The sequence below is a fragment of the Zingiber officinale genome, chromosome 4A, assembly GCF_018446385.1.
Source record: "Zingiber officinale cultivar Zhangliang chromosome 4A, Zo_v1.1, whole genome shotgun sequence".
Taxonomy (NCBI): Eukaryota; Viridiplantae; Streptophyta; class Magnoliopsida; order Zingiberales; family Zingiberaceae; genus Zingiber; species Zingiber officinale.
In genome coordinates this window covers 118,651,499-118,675,730 of record NC_055992.1, presented here as the reverse complement: position 1 = coordinate 118,675,730, position 24,232 = coordinate 118,651,499, and positions in this window count along the sequence as shown.

Below are 24,232 nucleotides of genomic sequence, written 5' to 3'. Positions count from 1 at the left end.
AAGAGAGAATAAACATAAGTATGCATATAAACAAACATAATCATGAGCATGTACACAAGCATAACATAAGCATAAACATGAACATACAGATAGACTTAATCATGGTGGCAAAAGGCGAATACGCTCGACCCCAGCGCCCCCGCTAACCCGTCTCAGGACCAACACGGAGGAAGTAAATCACGGGCGGCTACTAGCCTTTGGAATAGTGACTAGTACATAAGAGAGACATTTACCTCGGCTTTGTCGAGATTTGAATCTCAGATCTCATTGTGGCAACACCTCATGCGGTAGCCACTAGACCGTCTCAAGGGGACACGGATAGACTTAATCATGAGCATATATATAAACATACTTGCATGATATAAACATATACATAAGAATAGACCTTATCATGAGTATATATATATATATATATATATATATATATATATATATATATATATATAAGCATACTTGCACGGTATAAACATATACATAAGAATAGACCTTATCATGAGCATATACATAGACATACATGAGTATGGACATAGCATATCATGAACTTAACATATTTATAGCATATCTTGAACCTACACAAGAGGCACCGAGGGGAAGGATCGTCTCGTTTGGCAACCTCTGTTCCTACTGTCATTCGTCCACCTTCCGAGTTGGGTGAAACCCCCTCTCTTGCCTCTCTCGAGCGAGAGGTTGCCATTGTTTCCACTCCTCTATCATCCGACCAGACACCCTCATTGTCCGCCCTACCCTTGGGGACCATATGCACGTCGCCCGTCGTGTTCATTCCCCCTCCATCGTCCTTGCCAGTTGCCCAGGTATCCACCATTCGCTCTTCCCCCATGTCCAGGTCCACGGGACAGGCTACCTCCGAGCCATCTAGGCCGAGCGGACGTAAGCACATAACGACCATCATCCATCTACCTACCGACGAGTGGTGCCATCCAGATGACACCGAGCCGCACTCCCCCAGCACCAGGTCAAAATTCAAGGACCGCTGGCGCAAGTATAGGTTGATGCTAGGGCCCGCGCGACAACCATTCCTCCTGGCGAGCTTGCGGATGGCTACACTCAGAAATCCACTAGGTATGTATATCAGCCTTGTGTTCACTTTCGTATTCCCCGCTCGGCACTCCTTAGCCTATTTTTAATGCAATTCTGGGTCGAAAGCCTGACCATGTGCCAGAGGTTGGCCTTTCTGGAGCACAAAGTGCAATAGCTGCGTGCCTCAAGCGACCCATCAGAGGCCTCCCGAGCTCATTTTGAGCAGCTAACTACAGAGATGACTCAGCTAAAGGCCGACCTGGAAAGGAGCTCCGAGTGGCTAATGGGCACTCAATACAGAGAGGGGCAAGAATAATGATTAAGTCCTACAGATCGATCGGCTCACCAAGCAGGCCAGTAGTTTTGAATTTAAGATCAACTCTACCAACGCCAGAAAGCTCTGAGCCATCGAAAATTTAGACATCAAAAATAAAGAGGTTTGGGTCTTGGCCCAAAATCTGAAGGAGGCAGAGGCTGCTCTGATGACTGAACGGGATAGCCGATCCACGGAGCAAGATGCAACAAAACTCTAGCTCGACACCAAAGATGCTGAGCTGGCTTCGTTGAAAATTGAATTGGAGGTGTCCCGAGCGGCCTTCAAAACCTACCAAGAGGAAGAGCCTGGATGGTTTGAAGTGCTTAAGCACAACTATCTCTGTTTTGACCCTTTCAACGACAAGCTTACCGATCGGGCTCTTCGCTTATTCAACTATGGCATCGATAGGACTTTTCAACAGCTAAAAGACAATGACTATCTTTCTCCTGTTCTGACCAATAAGGTCATAAACAGAGAGAAGCTCACCGAGTCATTGTCGGACGACGTACTCGACTATCTCGAGTAACCTTCTTTTTAGTTTCTTTAAGCTGCCTCTTGTACTTTCCTGATTGTAAAAATTTTCTAAGTATCAATGAAGATGCTCTTATTCAGTGGTTTCCTAGCTTTTGTTCTAAGTCATATTATTAAATATTCCAAGTATTCTTTCATGCAATGTTGCTCAACTCCTAAGGTTGTCCGACGTTTTACCATCTTTTAACGCTTTGCGAAAGTTTTCTAAGTATGAATCCTTGCGCTCCTGATCTTCCTCGTGATCGGTTGCTTCACCATCCGACTGATCATCTAAGCACAGGCCGAATGGCCAGTTTGCTCTCTTTATTGGCTACCTTATCCGTCGCTTGGTGGAGCCGGGGTTTATAATCGTCGCTCGACTTTCTTATAACATTTTTCTCGGGTTTATAGTCGGCGCTTGGTTTTTATTATCGTCTACTTCCGGGTTTATAGCCGCTGCTCGACTTTTGCATCGTAGATCCAAGGGTTTTATAGTTGCCGCTTGATTGTTGTTTCGTTGACTCTCGGGTTTATACCATCGCTCGACTTTTTGTTTCGTCGACTCAAGGGTTTATAGTCACCGCTCGACTATTGAATTCGTCGACTCAAAGGTTTATAGTCGTCGGTCGACTTTATTTGGCGTAGACTCTCGAGTTTATAGCCGTCACTCAGCTGTTATTTCGTCGACACAAGGGTTTATAGTCGCCGCTCGATTGTTGATTTTGTCAATTCAAGGGTTTATAGTCGTCGCTCGACTGTTGGTTTTGTTGACTCAAGGGTTTATAGACGTCGCTCGACTTTATTTGTGGCAGACTCTTTGTTAATAGTCGCCGCTCGATTGTTGCGTCGACACAAGGGTTTATAGTCGCCGCTTGACTTTGTTTGGCATAGACTCTTGGGTTTATAGCCGTCGCTCGGTTGTTGTACTTTTCTTGAGTAATTTCGTATCAAGGGTTATCGTCGTTCAACTTTTAATTTGGCCGATAGGTGCAAGAGTCTGGGACACTTAGGATTTTTATTTATCGTTCCCCTGCATTTACAGGATGTATGTTTACACAAATGTATCTAAATTTAACCACGCACCTCTCACCCAGCCTTATAGGGCTGGAGGTGGTTTGCGCTCCAGGGCCGCTCGGGCTTTCTCCCATCTCCGTCCTACAAATAGTAAGCTCATGATTAAAGCTTCTGAATAACTCTATAGGGTCCCCCACGGGGCTTCTTGCTTGGTGACGTCGTCGACCGACTTTACTTTTTTCTATACCAAGTCATCGACTTGGAATGACCTTGGGATCACCCTCCGGTTGTAGCTCTGCTTCATGCGCTACTAGTATGCTATCAGTTAAACAGTGATATTATCTCGCACTTCATCTATCAAGTTGAGCTCCATTAGCCTCCGGTCGGCGTTTTCATCGTCATAAAGCTGCACCTGGTCGGCCTCTACTCCAACTTCCACCGGAACCACCGCTTCACCTCCGTACACTAGATGGAATGGGGTTATGTCGATTGCCTCTCTTGGTGTGGTACGATGAGCCCATAATACACTGGGCAGTTCATTGACCCAGCTGTCTCCAGCGTGGTCGAGCCAAGCCTAGAGTCTTCTGAGGATCTCCTTATTGGTGACTTTTGCCCAGTCGTTGCTTTACGAATAAGCCACTGAATTGAAAGCCTGTGTAATGTCATAGTCCTCACATCACTCCTTGAGCCTCCACCCTGCAAACTGTCTTTCGTTGTCCAAGACGAGTCGGCAAGGGATCTCGAACCGACACAAGATGTTTTTCCATATACATTTGGTAACCATATGCTCAGTTATCATGGCTAACGACTCGACCTTCACACACTTTGAGAAATAATCTATTGCTACGAGTAGGAATCTTCGCTGACTGGTCGCTATGGAAAATGGTCCAACGATGTCCATGCCTCACTGGTCGAATAGCCAGGACACCGTGGATGCTTTCATCTCTTCAGTAGATCGGTGCGGGATGTTATGATACTTCTGGTATGACAAGCAAGTGGTCACAGCCTGAGTGACGTCGTCTTGCAATGTGGGCCAAAATTAACCCGCCGGCAAGATCTTTCAGGCCAGTGATCTACCACTTGGATGACTGTCGCAGGAGCTTTGATGAACCTCTTGCAATATGTACTAAATGTCCTCCGATCCGATGCACTTGAGCAGCGGTCTTGAGATAGCACTTATATAACTAGTCTCCAATCAAAATGAACTGCCTGCCCCTCTTTTTTAACAAGCGAGCTTCTTCCTGATCGGCTGGTGTGACGCCCGATCGGAGGAACTCTATCAGTGGGGCCCTCTAGTTGCTCGGGAAGGGTATTCCTTCCTGTCGATGTGGGCCACCAGTGAGACATGTTCGACCGGCTTATCTATGATGATTGGCGATAATACACTGGCTAACTTATCCAGCTCGTTTGCAGCTTGGTTGTCCGACCGGAGGATCTTCTGTATAATCACTTCCTGGAAACTTATCTTCAATTTCTCGAAAGCTTCGGCATACAGCTTGAGTCGGGTGTTACTTATCTCGAATGCGGTCGATAGCTACTAAGCTGCTAGTTGAGAATTTGAGTGGATGATGACTCTTGTGGCTCCTACATGCTGAGTTGTCTGCAAGCCGACTATCAGGGTCTCATATTCTGCTTCGTTGTTTGTGGCACAATAATCCAGCCGTACGGACAATTGCATCATATCCTCCCGCGGTGATATTAAGAGGATGTCGATTTCGCTACCTTACCGAGTGGATGAACCATCCACATATATTTTCCAGGTTGCGTCAAGCTTAGCGTTCTGGACCTCCGTGATAAAATCAGCTAAGGTTTGGGCCTTGATCGCTGTCCGCGGTTGATACTGTATGTCAAACTCGCTAGCTTGGTGGTCCATTTGATCACTATCCGGATGCTTCTAGGTTGAGGAGGACCCTTCCCAATGTTGGTGCAATCGACCTCCAAAGTTTTAATGTCAGACAAATATGTTTAAGTATGCTTAAGTATGTTTAAGTATGGAGTTTGATCCAGGGAAGTCATAGTTGTAGGTTAGGCAAGGGAAGTCCTAGTTGGAGGCTAGGTAAGGAGAGAAATCTTAGTATATCGTGGAAGCCAGGTGGATAGGTCTGGAGGACCTAATCCCTGGGTAGCCGAATACTGAGTCCTAGTTGTAGACTAGGTAAGGGAAATCTCGGTATGTCGTGAAAGCCAGGTGGATAGGTCTGGAGGACTTGATCCCTGGGTAGCCGAATACTGAGTCTTGGTGAGTGAAGCCAAGTGGAGAAAATCCTAGGGGGTGGTAACCTTAGGTAACGAGAAGTCTTGGAGGAGTGAACTCCAAGCAAGGTTGATCGGATGGTTTCCGGTCAACCGCGCGCGGTCGACTGGACCAGCGGATCTCGGTAAATCTAGGTTTAGGTTTATCATTGTTTTCTGTATTACTATTATTGTTGTTGGCTAATATGGTATTGCAGGAAAAGTTTTAGTGGATCAGGCGATCATACACTGAGCAGACAAAAGACCAAACATGTCTAGAGCATCATGTTTGGCAGGTAAGTTGAGGTATGCAACTGGAAGAGCGACAGTGAGGTCGGGTTCCTAAAGGGAACAATCTAAGGTCGCTGATCCAACTAAAGAAACCGGGAAGGTTTCCAAGTTGAGATCAAGACAATCCTAACTGTCATACTCATGCATTATATATTACTGTGCTAACCTTTGTGTTGCAGGGATACTTTGCTTAATACTGTGTTGCAGGTTTGGCCGGATCGGTCGACCGAACTAGAGGATCGGTCGACCAAACCAAGATGACTCAGCACAGATCAGTTTAATCAGCAACGATCAGATGCAGAAGGAAACTACAATGATCGGTCGGTCGAACCCGAGGATCGGTCGACCGAACCATCAATATTAAAGGCGCAGTAAATGCAGGTCACGGCAAATCTCGACGAACAGGGAAGGAGCATGTTCGGTCGATCGAACCTTTGAAGTCCAGTTAATGCAGAATATCGAGCCATCGAGCCAGCGTCAGACTCCAGCTGGAAGGAATCGGAGCTGGTTTGGTCGACCGAATAGAGGGATCGGTCGACCGAACAACCATCATACCTATAAATTGAGGCTCGAAGTCAGAGGCCAAGAACAACTTTTCTGATCAAAATTCCTGCTCTACAATCGTCTCGTCTTCATCTGTGTAGCAAGCTACATCATCCGGAAGTGTCGACCTAAGCTACATCTCCATTTTATTTGTCGATAAAATTTATTTTAAGCTTGCATTTGTAATTTATTTAAGCAAGATAGTAGGGTGTTACTATCTTGCTCCATTGTACGATCTGCTTCTTTCCGAAGAATTTCGGAAAGAAGAGTTATAGTGGTTTGCTCATCGGTGCAGTCAAGGACAGCGGGCCTTCGAGTAGGAGTCGAGCTAGGCTCCGAACGAAGTAATCGAATTGTGTCTCTTTCTTATTTCCGTTGCACGACTTTGATTTCAAAAGGTTAAAAGAAAAAGTTTTAAACGCGCGATATTCACCCCCCCCCCCCTCTATCGCTTCAAACGATCTATCAATTGGTATCAGAGTCTCGTTAGCTCTGAAATAACTTAACCATTTTTCAAAGTATTTTTAAAACTTTTTCTTTTCTTCAATTTATTTTCTTTTAGAATATTTTTTTTTCAAGCACTACTAATTCCAAGACGAAAGTCTTGGAAATCGGTTTGTTATTTTCTTTCTTGCAAGAATGTTGACATCTTATCAAGAAGGGAGAAGTATCTACGACCCTCCGCTGTACAATCAAGTTTACTTCAATTCCTAGAGGCAAATGATGGAATGCTTCATTGGAAGCAACGATTTCGACAACTAGATCGCACTGAGATAATTTTCTCAAAACTCAGAAGCAAACACAAGGGTAATAGATATTTTAATTAGTGTTTTGCCTAATAATGTTTGGTGTCAATTACAAGATTACAAGAACGCATTCGAGATGTGGACTAAATTGATCGAGCTTCACAAGACTTCGTCGAGGCTAGAAGATCAAGGCGAAAATGAATTCGAACTTGAATTCGAATCCGGAGAGCTATCCTCAGAACCAGATCTAGACCAAATCAACTTCATCGCACTAGTGGCTGAGTAGGAGGCTGATGGATCTAAACCCGAGCCCGACCAAACACTCGAGCCTGATTTCGAAATGGCAATAGTCAAAGGGAAGAATCCTAATGAGGATTCAAAAGGTAATATTTTAAATTCAAAATTTAAAGAACACATAACATGTTTTAGTTGCAGAGAAAAAGGACACTACAAAAATAAATGCCTGATGAGTCGATCTGCACAACCGGAGGCAAAGGAGGAGCCGAAGCCTAGAGTACAGAAAAGGAAGGACCACATCGAATGTTTCAAGTGCAAAAAGATGGGACACTACAAATCTCAATGCCCGGAGAGAAGACCCAAGGATTCAGGGGGAGATAGTATGATAAATAAATTTAAATTATATGAAAATTTGCATGCTTTAGATTCTTCTTGTTTGAATTGTAATATGAAATTAAAAATGCATGAAAATCCAACATTAAAATTACTTAACAAAAATAATCTAATTAATAAAAACTTAATTAATTCAAATATAACTAAAATTGACCAAATCAACCAAAAACTTAATCAAGATCCAGATCCAGTTAATCAAAATTATATAATAAAAAATTTTAAATAAGAAAATGAACTATAAATCAAAGTTTAGAAAATTAGAAAGACAAAATAATGTTTTGAAAAACAAAATTAATATATTAGAAAATATTATTAATAATTTTATCAACTCACAAAATCTAGATTTAAGTTATAAATCAAAACCAAATCTAAAACAAAATCTCCACAAATCTAATTATAATCATGTACCTTTTAATTATGAAACTAAATAATAATAATAATAATAATAATAATAATAATAATAATAAAACAACAATAATAACAAAAATACTAAATAATAATAATAATAACAACAACACCAAATCAATAAAAAACAGCAATAAATCAATAAAACAACAATAACACAATAAATAAACAACTAAAATCATGTATGACTTGTCATGTTCATGCATACTTATCTATTATTTAACATGTCATGCATCTTTTCTTTATGCTACTAGTCTAGAATGGTTAGTTAAAAAGGTTTACCAAACCCTAACAACATAGCACCGGAATGGATTGGGATGATAGTACGTCAAGGAAACTTTGTCGAAGGCATGTCTAGGCTGAATATGGAATTCTACCTGGTGCACTAGACTTAGTGGATCTGACCGAAGCTACCCCAGTTAAACATGGACTAGTTAGACCAAAGTTTAGTATTAAGTTTTTCGGCAGGAACAGTTTGGAAAGTCTTCAGCAAGTGGTCTAATGATATTCAAGTAGGTCATATGCCTCGCCACTGAACTGAAACTTATCCTTAGGATGCCTGCTTGATTAACCCAAAGCTAAGTTTGAATCTAACATGGGTTCAATAACCTTTTTCAATAAAATCTAATTCAAACTAAATTAATTCAAATTCAATTTAATTCTAACTTAATTCAAACCTAATTTAAACGTAATTCAAACCTAACTTAATTCAAACCTAATTTAATTCTAACTAAATTCAAACTTAATTCAAATCTGATTCAAACCAAATTATTTTCAAACTTAATTAAAATTATTTTAACTTAATTAAAATTATTTTTAAAACTTAATTAAAATTATTTTTAAAACTTAATTTAAATTATTTAAAAACTTAATTAAAATTATTTAAAAATTTAATTAAAATTATTTTTAAAACTTAATTAAAATTATTTTTAAAACTTAATTGAAATTGTTTTCAAACTTAATTAAAATTATTTTAACTTAATTAAAATTATTTTAAAAAACTTAATTAAAATTATTTTAAAAACTTAATTAAAGTTATTAAAATTATTTTAAAAACTTAATTAAAATTATTTTTAAAACTTAATCAAAATTATTTTACAACTTAATTAAAAGTATTCTAAAACTTAATTAAGATTATGTTAAAACAACTTTAAAATAAAACTAAATTAATTAACCCTAATCAATGACTAATAGACATAATCTTTTATGACTATAATCAATAAATTAATTTAACTTTAATATTAAACCAATGATTAATAGCACTAATTTAATTTAATTAAATTAAATTAACTTAATTCTTAATGAATTTCAACTTTAAATCTTAACCTTAATCATCAAAAGTACTTTAAACTTAAACAAAATTTAATTATAAAATTTATAATTAAATTTTTAATCCCTAATTAATAACAATACTAAATTCAATTGAAACTAGCTTTTAAATTATGCAACTATTAAAAACAATTCTTAACCAAATTCACTTAACATTAATTCAATTAATTCACAAAATAAATGTTACCATCTATTTAACTTACAATAATCAAAGTTTAACTAAATTTTAATTTAAATTTCAACAAACTCAAAATCAATAAAGTCATCTCACACAATTATAGGATTACTATACTTGAAAACTTAGAATGGGTGAGATGCTAAGAAAATTAAAATTAAAATCATTTTTAAATTATTTTGAAAACTTATAAATCTATTTTCTTAAGAAAATATTTTTCAAATCTTGATTGATGATTGATTGGGTGTATATAAATTATTATTGTTCATCGCCTAAGTCTTTAGAACCTTAAGTCAATCATCATCCTTAGATACACATAGAAATGTCTTCCTTGTGGGTAGCAAGGATATCTAAAAGGAGTGTCTGATTAAGGGGGAGAGACTTGACTGAAGGAATTTTTTTTTAAAATCTTGCTTTTGAAACATTAAAAAAAAATTGCTTGATAAAACTTCTTTACAAATATTTTTAAAAATTATTTTTAAAATCTCTTAATCAAATACTTTTTGAAAATTATCTTTACATACTTATTTAAAGAAATCTGGTTTTGAAATTAACTTAAAAATATTTTTGAAAAATTGTTTACAAAACTCAAAATACTATCTTTTAAATCTAGCTCAAGCATTATCTTTTCAAAATCATATTCTTCAACCTTTGTGAAAACTTTCTGAAAAATCATAGTTTCCAAAATACTTTGAATATTCCTTGAAAATAAAATTTTACTTAGAGAATTCCTTTGAGAATTTCTTTGAAAATTACTTGAAAATATTTTTTGACCTCAGCTTTAACAAGGATGCTTGATAAAAACTCTTTCCAAATATTTTGAAAAGTATTCTTGAAAGAAATTCTGAGAAATTTTTGCAAGCATTAAAACTTCTATATCATGGTTTTGTAAAAATACTGTAAGTCTTAAAATACTTTTTGAGATTTTACTTAGTGCATTCTTCAAAATTATTTTGAAAAAGATACTGTAAATTTACTTCAAAATCTCTATGACTCGTTTTTGAAAACTCTATTATACATCAAATGGGTAAGGGAATACCTTAGGCATATCTTGAATATATTTACAAGTATTCCATCATTGTTGGTGCAAAACTTAGGGGTCCTTAGCAATTAAAGCCATTTTTGGAAAGTTCTTTTTGTTGTATGACAAAAGGGGGAGAAGAAGGGTTTAAGTTAGAAATCTAAATCTTTTTGAATTGATCTAACTTAAACATATTTGTCAAACATTAAAAAGGGGGAGATTGTTGGTGCAATCGACCTCCAAGGTTTTAATGTCAGACAAATATGTTTAAGTATGCTTAAGTATGTTTAAATATGGAGTTTGATCTAGGAAGTCCTAGTTGTAGGCTAGGCAAGGGAAGTCCTAGTTGGAGGCTAGGTAAGGAGAGAAATCTCGGTATATCGTGGAAGCCAGGTGGATAGGTCTGGAGGACCTAATCCCTGGGTAGCCGAATACTAAGTCCTAGTTGTAGACTAGGTAAGGGAAATCTCGGTATGTCATGGAAGCCAGGTGGATAGGTCTGGAGGACTTGATCCCTGGGTAGCCGAATACTGAGTCTTGGTGAGTGAAGCCAAGTGGAGAAAATCCTAGGGGGTGGTAACCTTAGGTAACGAGAAGTCTTGGAGGAGTGAACTCCAAGCAAGGTTGATCAGATGGTTTAGGTAAATTTAGGTTTAGGTTTATCATTGTTTTCTGTATTACTATTATTGTTGTTGGCTAATATGGTATTGCAGGAAAAGTCTTAGTGGATCAGGCGATTAGACACTGAGCAGACAAAAGACCAAGCATGTCTGGAGGATCATGTTTGGCAGGTAAGTTGAGGTATGCAACTGGAAGAGCGACAGTGAGGTCGGGTTCCTAAAGGGAAGAACCTAAGGTCGCTGATCCAACTAAAGAAACCGGGAAGATTTCCAAGTTGAGATCAAGACAGTCCTAACTGTCATACTCATGCATTATATATTATTGTGCTGACTTTTGTGTTGCAGGGATACTTTCCTTAATACTGTGTTGCAGGTTTGGCCGGATCGGTCGACCGAACCAGAGGATCGGTCGACCGAACCAAGATGACTCAGTACAGATCAGTTTAATCAGCAATGATCAGATGCAGAAGGAAACTACACTGATCGGTAGACCGAACCATCAATATTAAAGGCGCAGTAAATGCAGATCACGGCAAATCTCGACGAACAGAGAAGGAGCCTGTTCGGTCGACCGAACAGAGGGATCGGTCGACCGAACAGAGGGATCGGTCGACCGAACAGAGGGATCGGTCGACCGAACCTTTGAAGTCCAGTTAATGCAGAATATTGAGCCATCGAGCCAGCGTTAGACTCCAGCTGGAAGGAATCGGAGCTGGTTCGGTCAACCGAATAGAGGGATCGGTCGACCGAACATCCATCATACCTATAAATTGAGGCTCGAAGTCAGAGGTCAAGAACAACTTTTCTGATCAAAATTCCTACTCTGCAATCGTCTCGTCTTCATCTGTGCAGCAAGCTACATCATCCGGAAGTGTCGACCTAAGCTACATCTCCATTTTATTTATCGGTAAAATTTATTTTAAGCTTCCATTTGTAATTCATTTAAGCAAGATAGTAGGGTGTTACTATCTTGCTCCATTGTACGATCTGCTTCTTTCCGAAGAATTTCGGAAAGAAGTTATAGTGGTTTGCTTATCGGTGCAGTCAAGGACCACAGGCCTTCAAGTAGGAGTCGAGCTAGCCTCCGAACGAAGTAACCGAATTGTGTCTCTTTCTTATTTCCGCTGCACGACTTTGATTTCAAAAGGTTAAAAGAAAAAGTTTTAAACACGCGATATTCACCCCCCCTCTATCGCTTCAAACGATCTATCACCCAATGCACTGTTAATCATTACCACGATTGGATGTGAGAGAAAATATGGGCAAAGCCTCCGGGTTGCAAGTACTAGTGCATACGCCAATTTTTTGAGACAGGTATAGCGAGATTCTGCATCTTTCAATATATGACTAAGAAAGTATACCAGCAGTTGCTCAGAGCTGTTCTGTCGCACCAACGTCGAGCCAACCGCATGCTCTGTGGATGACAAATAAATCCAGAGCGGCTTGTCGGAATTGGGCTTTGCTAATACAGGTAAGGGCGTAAGGTATTTCTTAAGCTCCTCCAGCGCCTTGTCGCACTCTGCATCCCATTGGAACTTCATCGCATTGCCCGATACCTTGAAGAACAGGTGACTTCGGTCAGACGATTTGGAGATAAATCTTGATAATGCAGTGATCCGTCCGGTCAGCCATTGGGCCTCTTTCAAGTTGTAGGGCGGGGGCATGTCCTACAATGCTTTTACTTTGCTCGAATTTACCTCGATTCCCCGTTCGGTGACGTTATAATCAAGAAAGCGACCACTCTTTGCTCCAAACATACACTTGTTCAAATTTAGCTTTATTCCATATGCCCTCAGAGTTCGGCAAGTTTCTTCAATATTTGTGCAAAGGTCAGCGACTCGGAGAGATTTTATCAAGATGTCATCGACATATACCTCCATGTTGCGGTCGATCTGTTGTCGGAACACCTTATTCATCAATCTTTGATAAGTGGCATCGACGTTCTTCAGTCCAAACGACATGACATTGTAATAGTAGGTCCCGTCGGTTGTAATAAAGCTGACATTCTCTTGATCTTCACGAGTGAGTAGCACTTGGTGGTAGCCCTGATACGCATCGAGTATACATATCAGCTCACAGCCCGTCGTGGAGTCCACCATTTGATCTATTCAGGGTAGGGGATTGAAATCCTTCGGGCATACTTTGTTTAAATTGTGGAAGTCGATGCAGACTCGTCACTTATTACTCAGCTTGGAGACAAGCACGATGTTGGCCAGCCAGCTCAGAAATTGTATCTCACGAATGTGACCGACCTCTAGCAATTTTTCTATCTCCGCTCAGATGATTTGATTCTGTTATGAGCTGAAGTCCCTGGTCCTCTACTTCACCGACCGAGCGTCCAGTCGGACATGAAGCTCGTGCTGAGCCACGCCTGACGAGATGCCCGGGAGCTTGTGCGTTGATCAGGCGAACACGTCATGATTTTGCCTAAGGCAGGCGACCAGCTATGTCTTCTTCTCGTCCGTCAGATCGGCGACGACAAATGTTGTGGCTTTCGATTGGCAATGACGTATCTGAACCTCATCTTTTTCATCGTAGACCAATGTCGGCAGTTCCTCTATGATTGTGTTCACCTTCAGACGTTAAGTCTTTCGAGCGACCTTTGCTTCTGACTTGACCATCTCGACGTAGAACCGCCGAATGGCCAATTGGTCGCCCTTGACTTCACCTACTGCATTATCCACCGGAAACTTGATCTTCTAGCAAAAGGTGGACACTACGGCATAGAACTCGTTTAGGGCCGGTCAGCCTAATATTACGTTATAGGGGGACGGCGCATCAACCACGATGAAGTTTATGGTCCTTGTCCTCTTGAGAGGCTCTTCTTCGAGCAATATAGCCAGCCAAGCCTGACCTATTGGTAATACTTCATTGCCTGTGAACCCATACAACGAGGTCGTCATGGGCTGCAACTCGCTCTAATCGATCTGGAGTTGGTCAAACACCTTCTTGAAAATGATATTCACCGAACTGTCTGTGTCCACAAAAGTTCGGTGAATAGTATAATTAGCTATTAACGCTCAGATGATCAAGGCATTATCGTGAGGAATCTCCACTCCCTCTAGGTTCCAAGGGCCAAAACTGATCTATGGTCCCTCGGTCTTCTCTTTGCTGCACCCCACAGCATATATCTCTAGTCGCCAGGCGTGCGACTTCCTTGCTCGGTTGGAATCACCGTCGGTTGGCCCCCGGCGATCATTCCGATTTCACCCTGAGCGGCGTTGGTTCGATTTTCCTCCTCCCTAGCCGAGGGTCTAGTCTGCTCAGAAGAAGCTCGGGCAGGACCTGTGTTACTTCTCCGTTGAGGTTGACGCTGATGTCGCTCGACTGCCATTCTTTCTGTTGGTACTCCAAGGTTGTTTTGATATGATCAAATAAGTTAAGTTAGGTTAGGTCTTGTTGTGTTTAACCTTGTGTCTAAGTGTACAGGAACTTAGGAGCACAGGGCGTCTAGCAAAAGACACAGCTAGTGAGAAGGACGACACGGGAGAGAGTCGATGGGCTCTGAGCGTCTTAGGTACGAGGTGCTGCGGAAGAGTACGCGGGCGGACGAGAAGGAGGCGCGCGATGTTTCCGAGGGACGAGAAGCCAGGAGCGGAAGCTTGCTCAAGAAGGCTGAAAGTTGGGTTCGGATGAGCCCTATTCCAGATGGCCGAGATCACCCAAGCAAGAGGAACCGGAGCGGAAGACCCAGACCAAGGCGAGCGAAACTGGAGCGGAAGGCCCAGTCTGAAAAAGTCAACGTGGTTAACTTCCCAGGTCTGGGCACTCGGAACCCTTCCGGGCGCCTGGAACCGAAGTTTATCCAGATCGCGTTTGACCGCAATCCGTTGCGAAGGGGATAAAACTTTATCCCCCTCTAGGCGCCTGAAACCCTTCCAGGCGCCCCGAGCAAAGCTATATAAGCAGTCTTGCTCCCAAAGCTTTAGTATAACAAGAAAGATCAATACAACACTTGCATGCATTTCATTTTCTGTTTAGCTTTTTGTTTCTGAGCGTTCCCTGCTTTAAAGAGGCTTCTCCGCCTGAAGGAGAATTGTTAGTGCGCTTTTTTGTCTTGGATTAACAACCTCCCTGGTTGTAACCAAGTAATCCGCTGAGTCTCTGTCTTTTAGTTTCTTAATTATTTTTATATGCAAGTGTCTGAGAAAGGTTGTTTTGTTTGATTTATGCAAGGGATATTCACCCCCCCCCTCTCTAGCCGGCCACCAAGGGTCCTAACATTTTCTTCTTCCCGCCGCTCGTCTGATTGACGGTGATGATGCTGATCGGGAGATAGTGACCGACGACGATATCCTGAAGGAGGCGACCGACTTGAAATTGGTCTTAAGTCGTAGCAGTCTCAGGTGTTGTGTGTCGTCGATTGATGGAATGAGCAAAACAACGACGCCCAAGTCCTGCCTTTAGCAGCTTTAGGTCGAGCTGCTGCTACGTGTTGCACGACATGTGTTCAGGGCTCCTGGTGCAGCTGTGCTACACTTGCTTGGGGGCCCTTTGGGGGTTGATGGCTTCTGTCCGGCCATCGTTTGGGGGTGGCGGTAGGTTCAGGGGGTGCCTCCTTCTTTCGTGCCGCCTGGGCTTCCTCCACATTGATATATTCGTTGGCGAGCTTAGCAGGTGGTCGAAGTTTTTCAGCGGGCTCTGGATGAGCGAGTGAAAGAACTCGTCCTCTAAAAGTCTCTGGGAGAAGGCACTTACTAATAAATCCGAAGAGATTGATGGTATGTCTATGACCACTTGGTTAAACCTCTTGATATATGCTCTTATTGCCTCCTTGGGCCCTTGTTTCAGAGCAAACAAGTTAACGCTTGTCTTCTAGTAGCAGCAGCTGCTGGCAAAATGATGTAGAAATATAGTTTGGAAGTCTATGAAGCTGCGGATTGATTCGATCGGCAAGTGCCTAAACCACCGCTGTGCCGATCCAGAGGGCGTGGTGAGGAAGACCCGGTACTTCACTCCGTCGATGTACTGATGGAGTGTAGCCGCGTTATCGAACTTGACCAGATGGTCCTCCGGATCGGTTGACCCATTGTATTCTCTGATCGTCAATGTGGTATAATGTTGGGGTAGCGGGTTGTTCAAAATCCCCTGAGAAAACTGCTGGTTGATCTGTTCAGGAAAATCATCGGTTCTTGGTGCTTTTCCTTTCTGTGCGTCCCTCATAGGTGCGTCGTCCGAGGAAGATCCTTGATCACTATCTACCCGGCCTTGTTCCTCTGAGGGCGTGTGGAACAATGCCCGATGAAAAGAGATCGACGCATTCGGCACATTCCCGTGCGTGCTGGTCAACTTCTTATTCTTCCCCTGAACGGATATATTCTCCGCTCGGTCTTTATATCTGACTTGTTGTCTCGTTGCTGACGCCTAGGTTCATTTACGTGTCGCTCGGCCATCGCCTGTTGTTGCTGCTCCAGCATTTTGGCCGCCCCAGCTTGTATCAGCATATCCAACTCCTCCCGCGTCAGTGTTACCGTCATGAGTCATCCAACGTCCTCCATCTCCACATCTCGAATACATGATATGTTTCCATAGACAACTCCAATATGTTCCTGTCTGAAAATCGTGAAGAAGGTTGGATGGAGCTGTGACTCCTTGGCTGTCCGTGTGAAGACTCGGCTCCAATCTGCAACACAAGAAACGCCAGTGCCGGGCCAGGAAAGGGGTCCCCGACATTGGTCTTCCGATGCTCAAGTCAGTTACTAAAACAGTAGAAGAAGACGGAGCAACGTAATAGCAACGAAAGCACAAGCGTGAATACTGAATAGCATATACCTTTGGCGGTGCATGGACCCCCCCTTTATATAGTGCTACAGTATGCGACATATACGCTCCCCAAGGTGTGGACACGTTCCCCAAACCATCCAATAAAAGGACATGTCAGAAAAGTGTCTTTGACATCATACCTTAACAGGGCATACCAATCTTTAACATGACAGTAGAAGCTTCCGATGTACGATTTGCATGTTGACCATGCCCTATTATCAGCGATATTACCTCCTGGAAGGATATCAAGAGATATGAGAGGGCCAACTGTGTAGCCGAGTGGGGTAGTCACTCGACCAGGGCTCCTCGCTCGGTCGACTGCAGCTGCCTTCTTCATAGTACCTCAGTTCAGTAGATTATTTATTATCTGACCGAACACAAGCTCTGGTCGATTTACGCTCGTTCGGTCAGTTGTGCGCCATCTGATGTTCTTTATATATGATCCTGTCCAGGCGAGCAATCTACCTCGATGAGTTTCCTAGCCGATCAGACCCTTCAAGCCCGATCGACAGCTGAAGTTGACCTCCACTCAGGCCATTTTTGGTGAGCCCGTTGGTTCTCTGCGTTGATCGTTTTGATTTTGACCTCTACGCCGACTGCTATCTCCGTCCTTGATCAGAACTAGGTGGATCCCTTATCACTGTATTAAAAATTAATTATTAGAGGTACAAATTAAGATATTTAATGATTTTTTTTTAAAAAAAAATCTTTTTTATAAAGGGTTTGTTCATTTAACGGTAAAGTAGAAAAAAAAACTCTAATCATAATCACAATTTTGCATGTAATCCCCAATCACAAAATATTTTATTTCTACTCCCTGCATGCAAAGTATTACTTGTCCCTCATGCAAATATTGTTACCTAAATTGCCCCTCAGATTTTTTAGGTATAAAAAGTCTAAAAACGAGTATATTTCTGATTAAATTCAACACTTTTCCGGTTAAATTCAACACTTTATATTAGAATTCAGTACTTTATGCTAAAATCGAGTATATTTTCTATTAAAATTAACCCTTGTACAAATAATCTAAAAATAAGTATAATTCATATTAAATTCAGCACATTAAACTAGAATTGAGTATATTTTCTATTAAATTGAGCATGATTTTTTTCCTATTTAATATAATTCCTTAAAAATTCAGCATCATTTACTATTTTAAAAAAAATCTAGTATATTTTCATCGAATTAAATATCATTTAACAAAAATCTAATATATTTTCCATCAAATTGAGGTGAAAAAAAAATCATACTAAATTTGATAGAAAATATATTAGATTCTAATTTAATGTACTGAATTTAAAAGAAATTATAATGATTTTTGGATTTTTTATATCTAAAAGTATCATGAATAATTAGATAAATATGTGGTAAAAAGTCATATATTTATTTAATTATTTATGATACTTTTAGATATATAAAAAAAATATCATGAATAATTAGATAAATATGTTTGATTAGGGAGTGGAAATAAAAATTTTGATGAATGAGAGCTGTATGCATTAATTTATTTGGTAATAGGGATTTCGGCAATTTACCAAATCACGCACCTAAATATCTTAATTGACCAAAAGGCGTATGCTACTTTGGTATTTACCAAACGACGCATTTTTTCAAGTGCACTTCCCTTTTTATCCTTCTGACCAATCAAACTTTTTCTTTGTCGTTTTTCTTTTCTCTCTCTTCTCTTTCCTATCTCCTCTTTCATCAACGACATTTAAACTTTAGTTAATTTTTTGATAACATTTTAATACATTTAGATAAGCTAAAAAAAACTATGAATAGCAAATTTGAACTCCTTGCAACATCAGAAATCTACAGGAACTGAAATGGGTGTAATCTGAGGTCTCTAGGCCCATCAGTGGGTTTCGGTCAAAACCCACTTATGGACCTAGAGAGCTTCGATTGCACACATTTCAGTTTCTATGGATTCCTGGTGTTGCAAGGAGTTCAAATTTGCTATCCATTATTTATTTTGACTTTTAGAAGGTGTTAAAATACAAGAAGAAAGAATCAGTAAAAAAAATTCATATCAGGCCCACGTTGGGCCTGATATGGAATCATATCAGGCCCAACGTGGGCCTGATATGATTCATATCAGGCCCAACGTGGAGCCTTTTTGTTGATTCATGGATAGCATATTTGAACTCCTTGCAACACCAGGAATCTATAGAAACTGAAATTGGTGCAATCGGAGCTCTCTAGGTCCATCAGTGGGTTTTGACCGAAACCCACTGATGGACCTAGAGATCTCAGATTACACCCATTTCAGTTCCTGTAGATTCCTGATGTTGCAAGGAGTTCAAATTTGCTATCCATTGTTTATTTTGACTTTTAGAAGATGTTAAAATATAAGAAGGAAGAATCAGCAAAAATGCTCCACGTTAGGCCTGATATGAATCATATCAGGCCCACGTTAGGCCTGATATGATTCCATATCAGGCCCAATGTGGATCTCACTCTATTGGGAATGCTCAACTGTTTTAGGAACTCTTCATTTCATAATGAATGTGTTTATGATTGCTCTAAGTAGAAAAATAGATAAGGGCATCAATGCATATCCTCCTACATAAATGTTTCAGCTAGTGATGAAATCAAGTGGAAAAATGCAGTAGCAAAACGTTGAGAGTTCTCTGACAAATTAGAGAATGTATAATGTTTCATTACCTATAAGAAATACATATGCAAACACTTAGAACAAATAGTCATAGTATAGTTATTGAAAAAAGAGAAGATACGTATAATTCCAATAAATAGAATTGACACAATATTAGATAGACCTAATTCTTCTATTAGCATGTAACTACAAATAAGTCATGACTCACTTATTTCTTCTTTCTTTGTAAAAGAAAATTAATCCAGAAAATGAGATCACTTACGAGAAATAAGGGAAAAGGACAAAGAGACACCACTCCAAATTCTGAAGGCTGAAAGAAAAGTGTGTCAATTATTTAAATGGGAAAAAGATACCAAGCAAAAGGTAGAGGAATTGCAAAAATCGTTACTTTTAAATATCCAATCTAGCATATTTGAAGAGGTATTTAGCAGTTAAGGTTTTTCCGCATAATTTTTAAAACCCCCAACAAAGACATACATCATGAACTGAGATTTAAGTCAAAATAAAATGGTACATTGGAAATGAAGAGTTCCTAAAACAATTGAGCATTCCTAATAAAGTGAGATCCACATTGGGCCTGATATGGAATCATATCAGGCCCAACGTGGGCCTGATATGATTCATATCAGGCCTAACGTGGAGCCTTTTTGTTGATTCTTTCTTCTTATATTTTAATACCTTCTAAAAGTCAAAATAAACAATGGATAGCAAATTTGAACTCCTTGCAACATCAGGAATCTACAGGAACTGAAATGGGTGTAATCTGAGGTCTCTAGGTCCATCAGTGGATTTCGGTCAAAATCCACTGATGGACCTAGAGAGCTCCGATTGCACCCATTTCAGTTTCTATGGATTCCTGGTGTTGCAAGGAGTTCAAATTTGCTATCCATTATTTATTTTGACTTTTAGAAGGTGTTAAAATATAAGAAAAAAGAATCAGCAAAAAGGCTCCACGTTAGGCCTGATATGAATCATATCAGGCCCACGTTGGGCCTGATATGATTCCATATTAGGCCCAACGTGGGCCTGATATGATCCATATCAAGCCCAACGGTAGGCCTGATGTGATTATGAGATTCACATCCTGATTGACTTGAATCGAATGACACAGTTCCATCAGGCCTATGTAGAATGTTTATAGATGATTCAACTCGTCCTTTCAAATAAAGCAATAACAAATTGCAGCCTCAACCAATTCACCTGATGAAAGAGGAAGAAAGAAACACCTTTACTAGTTTTGGTACTGCTACTTGCTTGTACGTCATATAGGCTGTAGCAAGGAAGCTAGTGAGGGAATGAAGGATTGTTGGTAGATTCTGTTTAGCGACATTGACTAAAAATTTAGGGAGACAATATTATAAAAAGAAAAGAAGGGGAGATCAAATATGTTAACAGAATTCTTCAGTTACTTAAATTTAGGTGCTGAGATCCATACATGATATGTACTCTAGTTCGTGTAGTATGGCATCTAAAGGCATGCTTTCATCTATACCTAGTGATTCATCCTATGAGAAGTGGTCACAGTAGATATATGCTTTTATATTCTAAAGATCTCTATTTATCCTCAAAATATCAATTTAATTAATATGCCTCTGGAGGATTTTAAAACTATGATGCTGTAGGTTAGGGTGAAAAAAACATATGGATTTGCTATGCAAGGAGTCATTGACTAATCGTGTTATTGTTCAAAGATCATAGCTTAGCTTCTGTTATCTTATGTTGTTTTATTTGTCTCGAATGAATTTGCTTATTTGCTTGTTTTTCAAATAGGATATATGAATAGACCATTGCCATAACATTTTTCTTAAAATTACATAATTTTGCAGGCACTAACTCGTGCTAGGGTTCCTATAGTGAAGTTGATGGATCTAGTTACTGGTCTTTCATGTGATATTTGTGTCAATAACCTTTTGGCAGTTGTTAACACCAAGCTCCTGAAAGATTACACACAGATTGATGAAAGATTACGGCAATTGGCTTTTATTGTTAAACACTGGGCTAAATCTCGTCGTGTCAATGAAACATATCAAGGGACACTTTCTAGCTACGCGTTAGTTACACTACTGATACACAATTATATCAGCAAAAACAATTCATATCAGGCTCACGTTGGGCCTGATATGAATCATATCAGGCCCACATTGGGCCTGATATGGAATCATATCAGGCCCAACGTGGGCCTGATATGATTCATATCAGGCCTAACGTAAAGCCTTTTTGCTGATTTTTTCTTCTTATATTTTAACACCTTTTAAAAGTCAAAATAAATAATGGATAGCAAATTTGAACTCCTTGCAACACCAGGAATCTATAGAAACTGAATTGGTGCAATCGGAGCTCTCTAGGTCCATCAGTGGGTTTTGACCAAAACCCACTGATGGACCTAGAGACCTCAGATTATACCCATTTCAGTTCCTGTAGATTCCTGATGTTGCAAGGAGTTCAAATTTGCTATCCATTGTTTATTTTGACTTTTAGAAGGTATTAAAATATAAGGAAAAAAATCAACAAAAAGGCTTCATGCTAGGCCTGATATGAATCATATCAGGCCCACGTTGGGCCTGATATGATTCCATATCAGGCCCAATGTGGATCTCACTTTATTAGGAATGCTCAATTGTTTTAGGAACTCTTCATTTCCAATATAGCATTTTATTTTAACTTAAATCTCAGTTCATGATGTATGTCTTTGTTGGGGGTTTGAAAAATTATACGGAAAAACCTTAACTGCTAAATACCTCTTCAAATATGTTGGATTGAATATTTAAAAGTAACGATTTTTGCAATTCCTCTACCTTTTGCTTGGTATCTTTTTCCCATTTAAATAATTGATACATTTTTCTTTCAGCCTTCAGAATTTGGAGTGGTGTCTCTTTGTCCTTTTCCCTTATTTCTCGTAAGTGATCTCATTTTCTGAATTAATTTTCTTTTACAAAGAAAGAAGAAATAAGTGAGTCATGACTTATTTGCAGTTATATATTAATAGAAGAATTAGGTCTATCTAATATTGTGTCAATTCTATTTATTGGAATTATACGTATCTTCTCTTTTTTCAATAACTATACTATGACTATTTGTTCTAAGTGTTTGCATATGTATTTCTTATAGGTAATGAAACATTATACATTCTCTAATTTGTCAGAGAACTCTCAACGTTTTGCTACTGCCTTTTTCCACTTGATTTCATCACTAGCTGAAACATTTATGTAGGAGAATATGCATTGATGCCCTTATATATTTTTCTACTTAGAGCAATCATAAACACATCCATTATGAAATGAAGAGTTCCTAAAACAGTTGACCATTCCTAATAGAGTGAGATCCACATTGGGTCTGATATGGAATCATATCAGGCCCAACGTGGGCCTGATATGATTCATATCAGGCCTAACGTGGAGCATTTTTACTGATTCTTTCTTCTTATATTTTAACATCTTCTAAAAGTCAAAATAAACCATGGATAGCAAATTTGAACTCCTTGCAACATCAAGAATCTACAGGAACTGAAATGGGTGTAATCTGAGGTCTCTAGGTCCATCAGTGGGTTTCGGTCAAAATCCACTGATGGACCTAGAGAGCTCCGATTGCACCCATTTCAGTTTTTATAGATTCCTGGTGTTGCAAGGAGTTCAAATATGCTATCCATTATTTATTTTGACTTTTAAAAGGTGTTAAAATATAAGAAGAAAGAATCAACAAAAAGGCTCCACGTTGGGCCTGATATGAATTTTTTTTGCTGATTCTTTTTTCTTGTATTTTAATAACTTTTAAAAGTCAAAATAAATAATAGATAGTAAATTTGAACTCCTTGCAACACCAGGAATCCATAGAAACTGAAATGGGTACAATCGGAGCTCTCTAGGTCCATCAGTGGGTTTTGATTGAAACCCACCGATGGGCCTAGAGACCTCAGATTACACCCATTTCAGTTTCTGTAGATTCCTGATGTTGCAACGAGTTCAAATTTGCTATTCATAGTTTATTTTAGCTTATCTAAATGTATTAAAATGTTATCAAAAAATTAACTAAATTTTAAATGTCGTTGATGAAAGAGAAGATAGGAAAGAGAAGAGAGAGAAAAGAAAAACGACAAAGAAAAAGTTTGATTGGTCAGAATGATAAAAAGGGAAGTGCACTTGAAAAAGTGCGTCCTTTGGTAAATATCAAAGTACCATATGCCTTTTGATCAATTAAGATATCTAGATGCATGATTTGGTAAATTGCCGTAGGGATTTCCCTTCATTTAACGCAAAGCGTCCTTTTTGTTTTTGTAAAAGTAATAATAATAAAAGCCCGAATACACCTCGACTGGGTCCTTGCCATTGGGGGCGGGATCTCCTGGTCCGCAATTTGCGGACCAGGGGATGGTCCACTGATCTGGACCTTTGATTTGAATGGACCCCATCTTTAAATAAGTGGGGTTCATTCAAATCAAAGGTCCACATGTAGTAGACCATCCCCTGGTCCGCAAATTGCGGACCAGAAGATCTGCTCTCTTGCCATTGACGTTCTACCAGTAACACCCCAACTACCAAACAAGAAGTATTAACAAAGAGGTACGACGCGATGTGACTAGCGTACTATTCTTATCCAGGCATGGACCACCAACCGCCGAAAAAGAACACGAATTTTGAGGCAGATCGGACGGCGGAGCACAAACAAAGTGGGAATGAATATAATCACGGAATCACCTCATATAAGCGACAATTTTATTAATTAATATCGGATAATCTTCACAGGTTCAAATGCATTGAATTCACATATTTAACTATTAAAATAATAAAATGATATTACGCTACATGCATATTAAAATGCTTTGCTTAAACTTTTGATTATTAAAAATAATCAAGTCTTAATTTATATAAATGTGAGATATGTGACATCAATATTACATTATCATTTTACCGATTAGAAATATGCTAAATTTAAATTTAAAATTTGAATTAACATATTATATTAGATCAATTGATTTTTTTAAAATTTTT